At 37.3% G+C, this 16,297-nt stretch overlaps 1 protein-coding gene across 2 annotated transcripts in view; it reads right to left on the bottom strand.

Moving 5' to 3' along the window:
• Positions 1-16,297, bottom strand: part of GULP1 (GULP PTB domain containing engulfment adaptor 1) — a 1,103,064-nt gene that overhangs the window by 364,115 nt on the left and 722,652 nt on the right. The window contains exon 1 of one of the 2 annotated variants that reach the window (XM_063645627.1): positions 290-372. The exons of the other annotated variant lie outside the window; for it this stretch is intronic. The gene's annotated coding sequence lies outside the window, so the exon portion shown is untranslated. Of the gene's footprint in view, positions 1-289; positions 373-16,297 lie in introns of those variants that run through there. 2 annotated transcript variants of the gene reach the window in all.

The raw sequence follows: 16,297 nt of genomic DNA, 5'->3' as shown, positions 1-16,297 counted from the left end.
TGAGCTGTGATTGTGCTGCTGCACTTTACCCTGGGCAATAAGTGAGACCCTGTCTTAAAAAATATATATATATATGTGTGTGTGTGTGTGTGTATGTGTGTATATATATATATATATAAAATATATATATATAAAATATATATATAATATATATATATAAAAAATATATATATATAAAAAATATATATATAATATATATTTTAAAAAGCTGTCAATACCTTCTCAGTTTTGGAATGGACAGTGGGTCATCGTAAAGCGGACCATACTTTTTCGGAGAAGAAGCACTTACATGTCTTTTTCTTAGTGATATGAATTTAGGATGATGATTTTGTAGTTGCTATTTTTTCCTTATAAAAGCTGTCTCTTTAATCTTCTTGTCAGGAAATGTTCAAAGTCTTCTGAAAAGAATAGAGAAAAATTAGCATAATACCTGAGGAGACTTGAAGGAAAACGGGTATAGGAATAATTGTCTTTTATGGTTGAGTTTTATTATAATCACTCTTTTAGTTTGAGCTGGGCCTTCCTTAAAAGGACAAAGGACAGTAGACACTCCCCAAGGAAACTCATCATGATCACTGGGATAGGAATCAGAGTCAAGAATGGCAGGGGTAGGGAGAGCTGGGCTGGCACCACATGTGACCAAGATTAGATGCCACTTTGGATCTAGCAGCCATTGCAAGGAGAGTAGAGCTCACAATGTGATGAGTCACAACCTTAGGAGCCCACATGGAAAACACTGTTAGGAATAAGATAGTAGGATTTGGGAGAAGATGAGATTTCCTCCCTGGAAAGACCATGTCAACCTGCTTCACAAATCTAGAGCAACAAGGAAATGGGAGAAAGTTGCACAGTGAGTGCCAAGTTGAGTTTCTTTTATGATTTTTACAAGTAATAGTATCATTATAAAATATACGTACAGGAAATTATGCAAAATAATTTAAGAAACATTTGAGTATCTCATAATTTTAATAAACATTAATGTTATGCCAGACTTTCTTCAAATTCTTTCTTTTTAACCTTAAGATATATTTGAAATTTCTTCTATACTCCTCCCTGGCCCCATTTCCTTCATTAATTTTTTTTTTTTTTTCTTTCTGGTGTCAAACTAATTTCTTTGATTTATTTTTTCCTCCAGCTTTATTGATGTATAATTGGTATCTTCAAATTATGTCTTCTGTTAACCAGAATTTGATATTTATTATTCTTATATATAACATATTCACTTTATTATATATATCTAAAAATAATTTATTTATTTTTAAATGGTGTATAAATGTATAAAAATGTATAAATGATGTCAAATTGACATACTGATCTGTAACTTTTTTTTTCAAGGTTTTTCTGGTGTTTTTGTTTGTTTGTTGTCGTTGTTGTTTTTGAGATGGAGTCTGGAGTCTCACTCTGTTACTCAGGCTGGAGTGCAGTGGCAGTGTTATAGATAACTGCAGTCCTGAACTCCTGAACCCAATCAATCCTCCTGCTTTAGCCTCCTGAATAGCTGAGACTACAGGGGCATGCCATCCCTCCCAGCTATTTTTCTTTTTTTTCTATAGTAAGAGGAAGGTCTGAGTATATTGTCCAGGCTGGTCTCAAACTTCTGGCCTCAGGCAATCTTCTCACTTCATCCACCCAAAATACTGGGATTACAGACATGAGTCACCACACCCAGTTTGCCCTTGTTGATAGATGAAACTGTGAAATTTTCTGTTATATGCCTATACTTATTTAGTTCTTTGTTGATGGACATTTAACATGTTTCTAAATTTTTCCCTTTAGGCATATGAGCTGTTATAACATATGGGTGAGGAGGATGGACTCTGGGACCAGACTATCTGCTTTAAATCTGTTTCACTACTTATCAGCTCTATGAACATGGCAAATTTCTTCCTCTTTTTTATCTCAATTTCTTCATCTGTAAATGAGGATAAAATTAGGATCTACTTGAGAGGGTTATTGTGAAGCTGAAAAGAGTTACTATAGGTAAAATACTGTAGAATGGGTGCTACATAATAATATCTTACATATCATACAATGATTTAAAAAATCATTCTCATACATATATCTTATGCAAAAAATGTGAGAATTTCTCTAGGATACATTCCTAGGAGTGAAAGTTTGACTCTTAGGTCACGTACACCTCCAACTTACGAGATATTGCAAAATTTCTTTCCGGGGGAAACGTATATTTCCTTCAGCAATGAATGAGGATAATTATTTCTTCACTTTCTTTGCAATATGAGACATTTTTAAAAAATGTTTCCCAGTTTGAGGAATATGAAATCACATTTTATTGTGGTTTTATTTTTTATTTCTCTAATTACTAGAGAGATTGAGCAGCTTTTCATCTGCTTGTTAGCTACTTGATTTGCAGTTTGCCTGTTCCTAGCCTTTTTGATTGTTGTCTTTGTTTTAATTAGATTTTCTCTTTATCTTATTGATTTGTAGGTAACCTTCATATTTTCCAAATATTAGTAATTGTTAGACTTCCCTTTTCACATTTTATAAGGTCACTTTTAGTAGTAAAGTTTTAAATTCTAATGTAGTCAAAGTTATCCATCTTTTTATTGGAGATTACATATTTTATGTTTGTTTAATAAATTCGTTTGACCTGGAATCCTAAATATAGGCTATTACCCTTACTTCCAGAAGTGATAAAAGTTGATTTTTATATTAAGATATTTACTCACTTGGAATTTATTTTTGTATATAAAATAACATAGAAAAATAAGATCATTTTGTTTCATATGAATTACTGATTTTTCTAGCACTATTTATAAAATCGTTCATCATTTTACTTTTGTTAAAATGTCAATTATCAAATATCTGTATTCTGTTTCATTAATCGCTTGTCTATCCCGGCAATGTAGTATTTAAAATGGTATGGTTATAATGATAACCATTTTAAATACTAGAGCTTTAAAATAATTTTTTTTGTGATTTCGTAATGTCTTGGTTTATCAAGATGTTATAGCAAAACATCATAAACTGAGTGGTTTACAAGCAACAGAAATTTATTTCTCATTTTGGAGACCGGGAAGTTCAAGATCACAGACACCAGCATATTTCTTTTCTGATGAGAGCTCATTTCCTCATTTATAGAATAGTGCTTTCTTGGCAGTATCCTCACACAGTGAAAGGGGTAAACAAGCTCCCTCACGCTTCTTTTGTGAAGGCACTAATCCAATCACCTCCCAAAGGCCCCACTTCTTAACAATATCACCTTTGGGGTTAGAATTTCCACAAATGAATGTATGGGAACACAACATTTTGGCTACGGCAGGTTAATATTCCTATTTTTCTATTCTTCTTAATTTTTTCCACTTTTTGTGGCCTTTTTGTTCTTCAATATATGTTTTAAATCAACCCATCAAGCTCCCAGAAAAGCTCTGCTGAGATTTTAATTAGGAGTGCATTAAATCTGTAGATTAATTCAGGTTCAATAGATGCCTTTCTGAGCCATTCAGATTTTATTCTGTTGGCTAAAGGTAACCAGTTCAGGATTATCATGATCTTATATGCATTTTAGAATGATGGCTTTTATTGAAAACTTGGAGCAGTGGAAGTCTGATGCAACTTGTTTTGTGGATCATGTTGACTGCCACCACAAAACAGGCAAAACTGCAAAGAAGTCTAATTTGTTCTTATCCCTCTCACAAGCCTCTTCCTGAATTCTTCCTTACTTGCCTCTTCATCACTCCTCAAATATCCATATTATACATAGTTAATATTTATGGGTAAACATGGATAAATACAAGTAAAAATGATTACTATTTATGGAGCAAACACTGTGTTGAAATCACCTTGCAGGGTTAATTAATGAGAATTCTTGAAAGAAATATAATTAAGCATTTATCAGGCTTCCCTTTGACCCACTTCCTGTAACCAAAAGTCACGTAGCACTAGATACTGACATTTGCATTCCCTTTGTTTCTGTAGATGGGATTTCTGACTTTAGAATCATAAGGTTTTTCTTTAATATAGGTAGGACTTCTGACATTAAAATCATGTGTCTTTTGTTTAAGAATTGTTTAAGATGTTTTTCAGATTCCAAATTCCAGTGAAATAGCTGGTGCCAACTGGTTTAAAGACCCCTACCAAGAAACAGAATCAGCATACTACAGTTTCTTCATCTCCCTGTCCCATTGCTTCACCTAGCAGTCTTGGATCAATCAACAATCTCTATACGTTTGCCCTCTAAAACCTTGAAAACCCCCCAGCCCCAAACTCCTTAGGAAGATGGATTTAAGGTTTCCTCCCATCTCCTCATTTGGTGGCCCTATGATTAAACCTGTTTCTCTGTTGTATTGCGTATTTACTTGCCTTGTGCATCGGGCAACAGACCTGTTACAGTTACAGTGTTAAAATCTTTACATGAATTATTTCACCTACTTCCTCCCACAAAGTAGACAGAACTAGAGTTAGAGGTGAATCAGCCAGGTAAATGCATAGATTATCAATCTTAAGAAGGGCAATCAAAATGATTGGGAAAAAAATGGGATTATGGTTTCAGTTTACTCAAATGTCCATACTCTTTCTCCACATGTTAGAGGAAAGGGGTCCTAATCCAGACCCCAAGAGAGGGTTCTTGGAATTCACACAAAAAAGAATTCAGGGTGAGTCCATAGAGTAAAGTGAAAATAAGTTTATTAAGAAAGTAAAGAAATAAAAGAATGGCTTCTCCATAGACAGAGCAGCCCCAAGAGTTGCTGGTTGCTCATTTTTATGGTTATTTCCTGATGATATGCTAAACATATCATCCCCTTTCTAGACTATATAGGGCAACTCCTCTTTAGTTATAGGGTATGGCTCTCCTTTCTAGACCACATAGGGTAGCTTCCTGATATTGCTATGGCATTTGTAAACTGTCATGGTGGTGGTGAGAGTGTAGCAGTGAGGACAACCAAAGGTTACTCTTGTGGCCATCTTAGTTTTGGTAGTATAATGCTGGCTTCTTTACTGCAACCTGTTTATCAGCAAGGGCTTTACGACCTATGTCTTGTGCTGGCCTCCTGTCTCATCCTGTAAGTTAGAATGCCTTAATCATCTGGGAATGCAGCCCAGTAGGTCTCAGCCTTATTTTACCCAGCTCCTATTTAAGATGGAGTTGCTCTGGTTCATATGCCTCTGAGATTTCCCCCCTCCCTTTCTTTTATTTATTTATTTATTTATTTATTTATTTATTTATTTATTTTTGAGATGGCCTTTAGCTCTTATTGCCCAGGCTGGAGTACAATGGCAAGATCTCGGCCCACTGTAACCTCCACCTCCCAGGTTCAAGTGATTCACCTGCCTCAGCCTCCCAAGTAGCTGGGATAACAAGCACCTGCCACTGCACCTGGATAATTTTTGTATTTTTAGTAGAGATGGAGTTTCATCATGTTGGTCAGGCTGGTCTTGAACTCCTGACCTCAGGTGATCCTATCCCCCAGCCTCCCAAACTCCTGGGATTACAGGCAGGAGCCACTATGCCCCCTTCCCCCACTCACCCTTCCCCCACCACTTTTATAAGAGAACTGTTAATCCTAAGGGTTGCAGAGGGACAAAGCTCCATCTTCTGTAACTACTTCAGGCTGAATAGGGGCAATGATATTCCTGCCTAACTATTAGGGTCTCTTATTTTCAGGGTAGAGGGGAGCTCAGTCAGAAAGCATTGGTATGGTGAGGGCCATTCAGAACTCCCAGTTCAGATGAAAGATAATATCTGGAAGATTAATAAGTGTTCAGTTTTAGAAAACATTCAGTAAGCTTGTCCTGCCTTCCTACACAAAGAGTACAACAGCAGTATATTCCACAAGAGTAAACAAAATAAGTAAAATTATTCCAAGTAAACTAGATTAGAAGGCTTTCCATGAACTGAACAACTGTTGGAACTAAGCTGATATGAGGCTGCTAGCTGATTCCAATATGCCCAAGATTAGAATATTGATCCAGATTGTTACATCACTTATCCCTCTTGTTTCTTTTGAATAGCAGCCAGAAATCATTGGTTGGTTCACAGGAACAAACAGGGTTAGCCTAAATTGCAAAAACAAACTTAAAAACAACTGATGAGTCTAGAATTTAATAAAAAGTGTATCATAGTTTTTGAAACATAATTCCTCTCCCCAATTTCCCATTTTTACTAACGACAAATCATGATAGGACAGATTTGTTTTATTATACTTGGCCTGATTATTTGTAAAAGTGCAGCAAGAATCATTATTTTTTACATAAGCTTTTTTGAAATTGGCTTTGATGGAACTCTGTTCCATAGAAGGAATCTTAGATGAGACTTTTTTTTAGAGCTGAGCCCTGCCATGGGGTTGTACCCTCAAATACCTATGAGTTGGGAAAATTCCTCTCCCCTTGGGGTACCAAGATAACTTGGGGCTCCTAGACCTGTTAGAAAGTGACATTCTTTACTTATCACAGGTCAGAAGCCCTGTACAGGGATTGTGTAGGCAAGGTATGAGGCCAGTTCTCCAAAGGGCTTTCATTGGTTTTACAAGTGAAGTCTGATTCCTTAAAGGAAACCACACCATTCCAGTCAAAGCCTTGGTAAAATATCCAGTTTTTTTCAATGGTGTCCTGTTATCACAGCAAACAGATGCTTATTGCACTTATGCAAATAACTATATTGTCATAAATTAAGAATACTCACAAATAGTTTCCAAATTTTGGAGAAATCAGCTAGAGAGAAACAAATATGCTTCAAATTTTGTTCACAGAAGTATACGTTACTCAGTTGTTAAAAGCTGTAAATAGCTTAAAATAGAAGTTTCCATGACTCTGAAAAACAAAACAAAGTATCAGAAATGGGTTTTTGTTTTGTTTTGTTTTGTTTTGTTTTTGAGACAGAGTCTTGCTCTGTCACCCAGGCTGGAGTGCAGTGGCACAATCCCAGCTCACTGCAAGCTTTGCCTCCTGGGTTCATGCCATTCCCCTGCCTCAGCTTCCCGAGTAGCTGGAACTACAGGTGCCTGCCACCATGCCTGGCTAATTTTTTTTGTATTTTTAGTAGAGGCAGGGTTTCACCGTGTTAGCCAGGATGGTCTTGATCTCCTGACCTCATGACCCACCCGTCTCAGCCTCCCAAACTGCTAGGATTACAGGCATGAGCCACCGCACCCACCCAGGATCAGAAATGTTTAAAGCAAAATCACAAAGATTACTTCAGACTTACTTAGTTTATGCCATGCAGTTAACTACTGTTCTGTTTGATATTCATGGATATTTTAGCTCTCCATGAGAATCCTTAATGTTTTTTTCATTTATTCTGATGTTATAATCTCCAAAGTTACCAGAAACCTGCATTTAAGAACACCTGATAGAATTCTATAGTTGATTAAAAACCACCTTCTAAAGAGGACCAAAACAAGACAACAATTGTCTGTGGCTGACAAAATGTTTTAGGGCAGCCACAGTCAAAGACACAATTGAGAAGAAAATTTGGTTATCTCTTATCGTACAATGATTTTATGTAACAATTGTTAATAACATATGCTAAGTCATATCAAAATTGTAGGAGTTTCCCATAATTTTGAAACATATACCAATAATACGTTTATACAAATACAGCTCAAAAAAAGCCAAATGCCATTTCATATTTGACAATGATTCCTGTATAACTTTTATACCAAGTAAGCCAAATGCCACTGTTGCATTAGTGCATTATTGATGTCAAACCAAATTTTTAATAAAATCTTAGAGACAAATGTATTTAATCTTAATTAGTTTGACCATAAGGTAAGATTTTGATAAACTTTTTATAGCCCTTTCCTTTACAAATTTTTATTAAAGAGTGGATTATAAGCAAGTTTTTACTCTCAGAAAAACCTGTTGTGCTTTTATTTCAATGTATAATTTACAGAAAAACTGTATAATACCCCTTTAACTTTAGTCAATATGTTTACACACAGAAACTCTTTTACAATTAATTTTTCACAAACCTTCCACCATTTGCTTAAGCCTTCAGCTTTATCCTAAATTAAAATAATCCTTTAACCCTTTAATGTAGGCAAGAAAAATTCACATTCCCATGCCTTCTTATAATCTTTCACCAAAAGTATATTCTACTTTCCTTACACACCTTGCATGTAGAACTGTTTCTTCAGTAGTCTCAAATACATGGTATACTGTTAACCCTTAGTGACTTAACTATTGCTGAAAACCTTGGTAAGTTCAGGATTCTAATTATGTACTAGGTGTGGGGCCTAGCCTAGGACACACCAGGCAGAAGTGCAGGTAAGGGCTGACTCCAGCATAGCTAGGGAGTGTGGCTAACTCCACATGTCCCCAGGCCTTATCTAGAATCTAATGTCTCTAAAGAAGGTAAATTGAAAAATTTTCAAAAGTCAAAGAAACAGTTTATGAACTTAAAGCATTAGGAAACTTACTATCTGACCTGCATAATTTAGACCAAATGTTTACATTTTACCAATAATCTTTAAAGCTGTTTTTATTTCCTAAAGATTACTAAAGTCACATGAACTAAATAAAAGGCATTATGCTTTTTACTTTTCTGGCAAAATATCTTATTTAAGCTCTTAGAATTTTTAAACCAATTAAAGCTCTTTTATATAACACACACAACACATATAAATACACAGAAAGACAGAAGAAAAAGGACTCATCCTCTAAGCAGGAAATTGAACCCTGAACCTGGAATGCCTTTGTGATGGCAGAGACCAAGAGAAAGTACTGCCACTTGGTTACAAGGTCAAGCTCCCAAGGACATACAAAAAAAGAGGGAAACCTCATCCAGTATTTTTCAGTGACTTGCAGCAGAGTTTGTAACTGACGGGTTTGCTGGGCTGTCTTGAAAAGTGGGCTTACAGGTGTCCTAAGCCTGTGTTCTATCCTAAGATATCCTTCTCCATTATAGAACACACACAGAAAGACACACAAGGCACATCAAAATTGCTACAGCTTAGGACTAGCCTCATAAGTCCTTTTTTCCAATTAATTAAAACTTTGTAGGAGATAAACTGTTAATTTTACTCTTCAACCAGTTTGCACAGAGAAAGAGAGAGAGAGAAAGAGAGAGAGAGTGGGGGGTGGGTGAAAGCATCGCCTGAGGCAGGGTGGGGAAGGTGAGGCACTCAGGGAGTCCAAAAGCCTAAGTGCTCAGGGAGTCCAAAGTGGGGAGTCCAAAAGGTGAGGCACTCCAGGAGTCCAAAGACCCACCCATTGCAACGGCACTGAAAAGTTCAGGTGGCTGCTGTTGCGAAGGGATTTTTTTCAGCAGTCCCATCACACACAAGTTTCTCCTTTTGGGGGAGCAGAATGTCCCATGATCCTGTACATGCCTAATCCTGTCACCTATAGCCATCAGCAAAGAGTGCAAGGCAGATTGATCCAAAGAGAATAGCAGTTAACGCCCCAGAGTGCCAAACCCATTCTTAGCCCAGAGGGACTTTACTGAGAGGGACCTCTAACCCCCTAGATCTTAGAAGGGACTCTAACCCTCCTAAATTGGGTCTCTAATCCAAGGCTGGTCAAGTTTCCTTGTTTTTTTTAAGAGGGGCCTTTAACCCACTCTGTCTTAAGAGAGACTCTAACTCCCCTACGTTGGGACTCTAACCCAAGCCCATCCTTTACCCTAGTATATGCACCCCACTTACCCAAAGTCAGCCAATTGGTGCATGCAGATGATTTTGCTTTGGGCCAGGGGTCTCTTCAGTATCGTCCCTTCTGTGGTTCACCAGAAAGATGTTACCATACCCCACATTTACCCAAAGTTAGACTTTGAGTCAGGAGTTTCCACACTGTGGTTGCTTTTGTGGTCACCAGAAAGATGTTATAGTACTCCACTACTTACTGGGGATTTCCACACTGTAGTCCCTTCTGTGGCCACCAGAAAGATGTTACAGGAAAGGGGTCCTGATCCAGACCCCAAGAGAGGGTTCTTGGAACTCACACAAGAAAGAATTCGGGGCAAGTCCTTAGAGTGAAAGCAAGTTTATTAAGAAAGTAAAGAAATAAGAGAATGGCTCCTCCATAGACAGAGCAGACCCAAGGGCTGCTGGTTGCTCATTTTTATGGTTATTTCCTGATGATATGCTAAACAAAGGGTGGATTATTCATGCTTCCCCTTTCTAGACCATATGGGGTAACTTCCTGACATTGCTATGGCATTTGTAAACTGTCATGGTGCTAGTGAGTGTATAGCAGTGAGGACGACCACAGGTCACTGTTGTGGCCATCTTAGTTTTGGTGATGTAATGCCAGCTTCTTTACTGCAACCTGCTTATCAGCAAGGTCTTTATGACCTATGTCTTGTGCTGGCCTCCTATCTTATCCTGTAAGTTAGAATGCCTTAACCATCTGGGAATGCAGCCCAATAGGTCTCAGCCTCATTTTACCCAGCTCCTATTCAAGATGGAGTTGCTCTGGTTCACATGCCTCTGACACAGACATCCTCATGTAGCTAGCAAAATGTAACACCGACCTGCTCCTTCTAAATTGTAGACAAGTTGCTTAATTGGAAATAATAACAAAAACACATCTCACAATGCTGAACTTTATTAATTGAATATTTAAGTGATACAAAAATTACATATTACAGCTTTACTTTTTGCCACTAATTCTGAAAACAGCCAGCTGACAGTGACAGAAACTTAGCAATTGCAGGCAGCTGACATTCTGAAAACAAACAATGCATTTTGTAGTTTTTTTCCTTAGGGATAAAAAAATTTAACTCCTGTCACCCAAAAGACTACCAGATGGCTAAATAGTAGAAATGGGGGTTTTATTGGTGATATCAATTTGCAAACTAGGGAGAGACAGTCTCTGGTGTGAACTGAAGGTGCTCTGTCTTCAAAAAGGGAAAGGGTAAGTTGGCTTTTATGCCTCACAGGGTCTGTATTACAAAATAGAATATATATTCATCAGGTTTAGTGGAAATCTACACATGTTCTGAGGAGAGTTGAGCACATGCACAAATGGATAAATGTATAGGTAACATACATCTTGTGTTTACTTTGGGGTGGGATTTTAGCATTAAAATGAGGCAGAATTTGGTTATTTACATCAGAAGGTGAACTATAGGACACAAAGACAGTTTGTGCGCAATTTTATAAGCTGGTCAAAACTGGCTTGAGGTCTGCAGTTGCTTATCAGGAAAGAATGTTTGTAAGACTGGTCCTCTGCCCAGTCAGAGTTGTAGTGGCCTGGGTTCTAAATTAGTTAGGAAGGGTCTGACAATTTGTCTGATAGCTCCTATTGTTAAAGTGTTTAGCAAGAGTGTGGTCTCTCTTGTAGCCATAGATATTTAGCAAGTTGCCATGGCAGCGGAGCCCTGAACCCTATTTCCTTAACTTTAGGGTCTGTCTTAGTTGGCAAAGGGATGTCTACTTTGGTCTCTCAGATCACATTCTATATTAATGTTCTAGTCTAGAAGTGAACAAAATTGAAAGACAATTTCAATAACCTAGTAATGTGCTATTTTAAGGCATGCAATAAATCCAGATTTTTGAATTTGAACTTGAAGTGGCCCACAATGCTTACCCTATCCCGATTCAACAATTCAATAAAGGCTAAATAAATGTTTAAAGATTATCTGTTTAAATATGCATCAAATTATTAGCCTTTCTTCAGTATCCTCGTGTTCATCCAAACTCCGTAGATTGTTGCTAAGGTTATATTTTATGCATTAATTATTTTAGTTCTTACAGTACCACTTTCAGATAACAAAATAATTGATACTTAAGTGAAGCCAAGTCGTTTGCTAACATTACATAGTTAGGAGGTTCCAGTACCCATGTATTAACTCAGGTATTAACTAGGTGACTTTTGTCACCTAGGTTGCCTCTATACTACCCTCTGGGCCTCTTTTTGATGTTCAAAATGACTGGTTCCACCTAATACTGTTTTCTCCTCTAATCCAATTTTCTACTTTCCTGAGAAAGTGTTCATTTCTTTGGTGATATTTAAAATAAACCACAACCATTTCCTACCAGTGTATCCATTGGTGATCCCCTGAAGGGAAAAATTTCATCTGTAGGAAAGAATGGAATATCTGATTGAGTCATAGATAAGGGACAGAAAGTTCTGGCATTGCTTCAGGCACAAAATCTACTTGCCTTTGAGATAAATTTTACCATCTCTTTGATTTGGTTTCCTGAGCCAGTAACACTCTTCCCATTCTTCCTTTTTAAAAGCTGGTTTAGATTATTGTCGCTTGGGAATGAAAGACTCTAGAGAAATTCTAGAGAGTATAGAGGAACATGGATTCTGAATTCCGTAATTCTGTCATCAGACAGACCTGGGCTCAGAATCTAGTTCCCCAGCTTCCTGTCTGTATGACATTGGCAAAGTAACTCTCCTTTTTATTATAGTTTTATTACTTTTTAAATAGTGAGAGTAATTCTTGGGGAATTGTGAGGATTAAATGAGATAATGCAGACAAAATGTTTGACATACAGTAAGAGTTCACTAAACTTTAGATGTTATTAACTAATAAAGGCACTCAAAGTAAATTAGCAAACTCTAAAACTGTGAGTAGAAAATTTGAATTATGAATGCTAGGGATATCTTTGAACCTATAGTTACATAGGTAAATCCAGCCACTTAGTTATACTTACTAAGGTATAATGCCTCCTACAATTTTGTCTGCTCATTCTTCATTTTTTAACCTTCTAAATAAGATGACAAAGTATTATTTTAGCAGCTGAAAAATTACATTTATATGATAGCAAAGAAATGACTTAGGATAAAGCTAATAGCATTTAGGAGAAAGCTGTTGAGTTTGCATAATATTATTTCAAATGATGTCATAAATGTTAAGAGGAAGACATTGTATGATCTTAAAGATACTGTTGTTTTGGCCGGGCGCGGTGGCTCACGCTTGTAATCCCAGCACTTTGGGAGGCCGAGGCGGGCGGATCACGAGGTCAGGAGATCAAGACCACGGTGAAACCCCGTCTCTACTAAAAAAATACAAAAAATTAGCCGGGCGTGGTGGCAGGCGCCTGTAGTCCCAGCTACTCGGAGAGGCTGAGGCAGGAGAATGGCGTGAACCCGGGAGGCGGAGCTTGCAGTGAGCCGAGATTGTGCCACTGCACTCCAGCCTGGGCGACAGAGCGAGACTCCGTCTCAAAAAAAAAAAAAAAAAAAAAAAAGATACTGTTGTTTTTACACTCAGAAATAGAAAAAAAGGAGAAGCTAAAACTGATAAAATAATAAGTAGATACATGTGACAATTTGTAGACTTCTTGAGTTGTCACAACAACAATGGCATCATTTTCTATTTTATTTAAATACTAACTGTAAAAATTAAATTGCATTTTCTCAGAAAAAAATTTTGTTTTCAATTCTGTTCAATCCTAGGTGATAGTTCCTCCCTATACTTGAGGATAGGGTCTTTAAAATGCCCCCTGGTGAGCTGGGTGCCGTGGCTCATGCCTGTATTCTCAGCACTTTGGGAGGCCAAGGCAGATGGATCACCTGAGGTCAGAGTTTGAGACCGACCAGCCTGGCTGACATGGTGAAACTGCCTCTACTAAAAAACAAAACAAAACAAAAATTAGCTGGGTGTGGTGGCTCACGCCTATAATCCCAGCTACTGGGGAGGCTGAGGCAGGATAATAGCTTGAACCCTGGAGGCAGAGGTTGCAGTGAGCTGAGATAACACCACTGCACTCCAGCCTGGGAGACAGAGTGAGACTCTTTCTCAAAAAATAAAAATAAAAAATAAAAAAATAAATAAACAGAATGCCTTCTGGTTAGAAGAATTTTGGTCAAGGATCTTCATACTCTTTTGGAAAATGTGCTAGAGACAAAGATCTGGAGTGACCTGTATGTACATATTCTGTGTATTTTTACCTCCATTAAAATAAAACAATATAGTTGTCACATAAAATACAGACAATAGCAACAATATTTTACATATCTTATATAGCAAAAATAGTAATCTGAATATTTATTTACTACTATCCCTTACTTTCTTAAAAATAATTTTTAGATTTTCCCTACTCTTTAATTTGAATGAGATGTTTGTAATAGTGTTTGACTTTGCTACAGATATGCATATTAAAATGTATTTTGTGAAAACAATAAAAATACATTTTGTTTCACTTTCCTCCACCCAAATGTTTCATGGTTTTCTAGTGTTGCCTTAGAAAATGCTGAATTCTGCCTCCATATCCAAATAGGTTTTGATTAATTTCTTCCTTTTATACTAGCTGACTCTTGCTTTCCTTAGTCTCATCTTATTTGTTTTGGTTCCTCTAAAAGGCATCTTACCTCCATCCTTGTATGTTGGGAATAGGCCCCCCAAAACTGGCCATAAACAAAATCTCTGCAGCACTGTGACATGTTTGTGATGGCCATGACGCCCACGCTGGAAGGTTGTGGGTTTACCGGAATGAAGGCAAGGAACACCTGGCCCACCCAGGGTGGAAAACCGCTGAAAGGTGTTCTTAAACCACAAACAATAGCATGAGTGATCTACGCCTTAAGGACATGCTCCTGCTGCAGATAACTAGTCAAACCCATTACTTTATTTCAGCCCATCCCTTTATTTCCCATAAGAAATGCTTTTAGTTAACCTATAATCTATAGAAACAGTGCTTATCACTGGCTTACTGTCAGTAAATACATGGGTAAATCTCTGTTCGAGGCTCTCAGCTCTGAAGGCTGTGAGACCCCTAATTTCCCACTCCACACCTCTATATTTCTGTGTGTGTGTCTTTAATTCCTCTAGCACCACTGGGTTAGGGTCTCCCTGAATGTCAGGCCTCTGAGCCCAAGCTAAGCCATCATATCCCCTGTGACCTGCACGTATACATCCAGATGGCCTGAAGCAACTGAAGATCCACAAAAGAAGTGAAAATTGCCTTAACTGATGACATTCCACCTTTGTGATTTGTTTCTGTCCCACCCTAACTGATCAATGTACTTTGTAATCTCCCCCACCCTCAAGAAGTTTCTTTGTAATCTCCCCCACTCTTAAGAAGGTTCTTTGTAATTCTCCCCACCCTTGAGAATGTACTTTGTGAGATCCACCCCCTTCCCGCAAAACATTGCTCCTAACTCCACCGCCTATCCCAAAACCTATAACAACTAATGATAATCCCACCACCCTTTGCTGACTCCTTTTTTGGACTCAGCCCACCTGCACCCAGGTTAAATAAACAGCCATGTTGCTCACACAAAGCCTGTTTGGTGGTCTCTTCACACGGATGCGTGAGACACCGACCGAGCTGGTTTGGGCACTTATAGATACTACAATAATATAATTTTGAGGACAAGGTTTGCTTTGTTTCACTTTTATTAATCTGTATCAAGCCTTTGAAAATCAGTACTTATTATGCATTATTCTACTACTTTTTCTTTTCCCAGGCCATAACTATCTTTTCTTAATAACTCTCCAAAAAGAGTAAACCATATTTTATATCTGGTTGTGAAATTCTTAAGGTATCTCTAAGGGTATACACAAGAAAAATTGTTCATAAGGAGAATTTATAAATAGGAAAAATTTTCTTCCTTTCCCCAGGGAAGGCCTCCTATAATTGTTAAAATTTCATCAATTCAATGTTAAATGGAGTGTTTAGAAAATAAATCAATGAGTTATAATCACTTGTAATAGGGTAATAATGTATTAACTAATATATTTTACTAGTTACCCTACCTTTCTCTCAACAGCTAAATATTCTGCTTTCATTGCTTCAGAAAAGGACAGAAAAAGTCAATTTGACTGAAAGTACATATCAACCACTTGGGGGGAAAAGAAACTTTGAAATAATAAAATTTTTAAAAGATTACTTTTTCACCTTTGAGTCTCTGGACAAGATATGTGTTTCTATAACATAGCCTATAAATATCTACTGAGGATCAGCCATGTACAGAACACTATGTTAGGCAGAGAATAAGAGATGGATTAAGACATCATCATCATATTAACAATGTTTACTGAATGCCCACTAAGCTTCAGCCATTGCCATGCATTTTTACATGTGATATTTCATTTAATATTTACTGCCTGCTCCATTAAGATGTAGAAAAGATTAAATAAAAAATGTGTAAGCCTAGTGCAATGAAGTTGCAATGATTTATATATGGCTTGAGAAAATCAAAAAGTTTTCACAGAAAGGTTTGAAAGCAAAATCTTGGAGGAGTGGTGAGTTGTAGAGAGTGGTGACTTTGATGATAGGGTGTTGGATGAAGAAAAGGTATAAGTAGGAAGAGAAGGGAAAGCCAACATTGAAAAAAGCAAGGAACTAGAAAATGAAACAATGATGCACAGCTAGAGAGAAGGTGAGGAATAGAGAGAAGTAAACCCAGAAACACTGGCTATACTTGATGATGGAGGGTCTCA

The sequence above is a fragment of the Symphalangus syndactylus genome, chromosome 8, assembly GCF_028878055.3.
Source record: "Symphalangus syndactylus isolate Jambi chromosome 8, NHGRI_mSymSyn1-v2.1_pri, whole genome shotgun sequence".
NCBI classification, from domain to species: Eukaryota; Metazoa; Chordata; class Mammalia; order Primates; family Hylobatidae; genus Symphalangus; species Symphalangus syndactylus.
The sequence above is the reverse complement of the archived record's forward strand: the minus strand, read 5'-3'. Positions and strand labels throughout refer to the sequence as shown.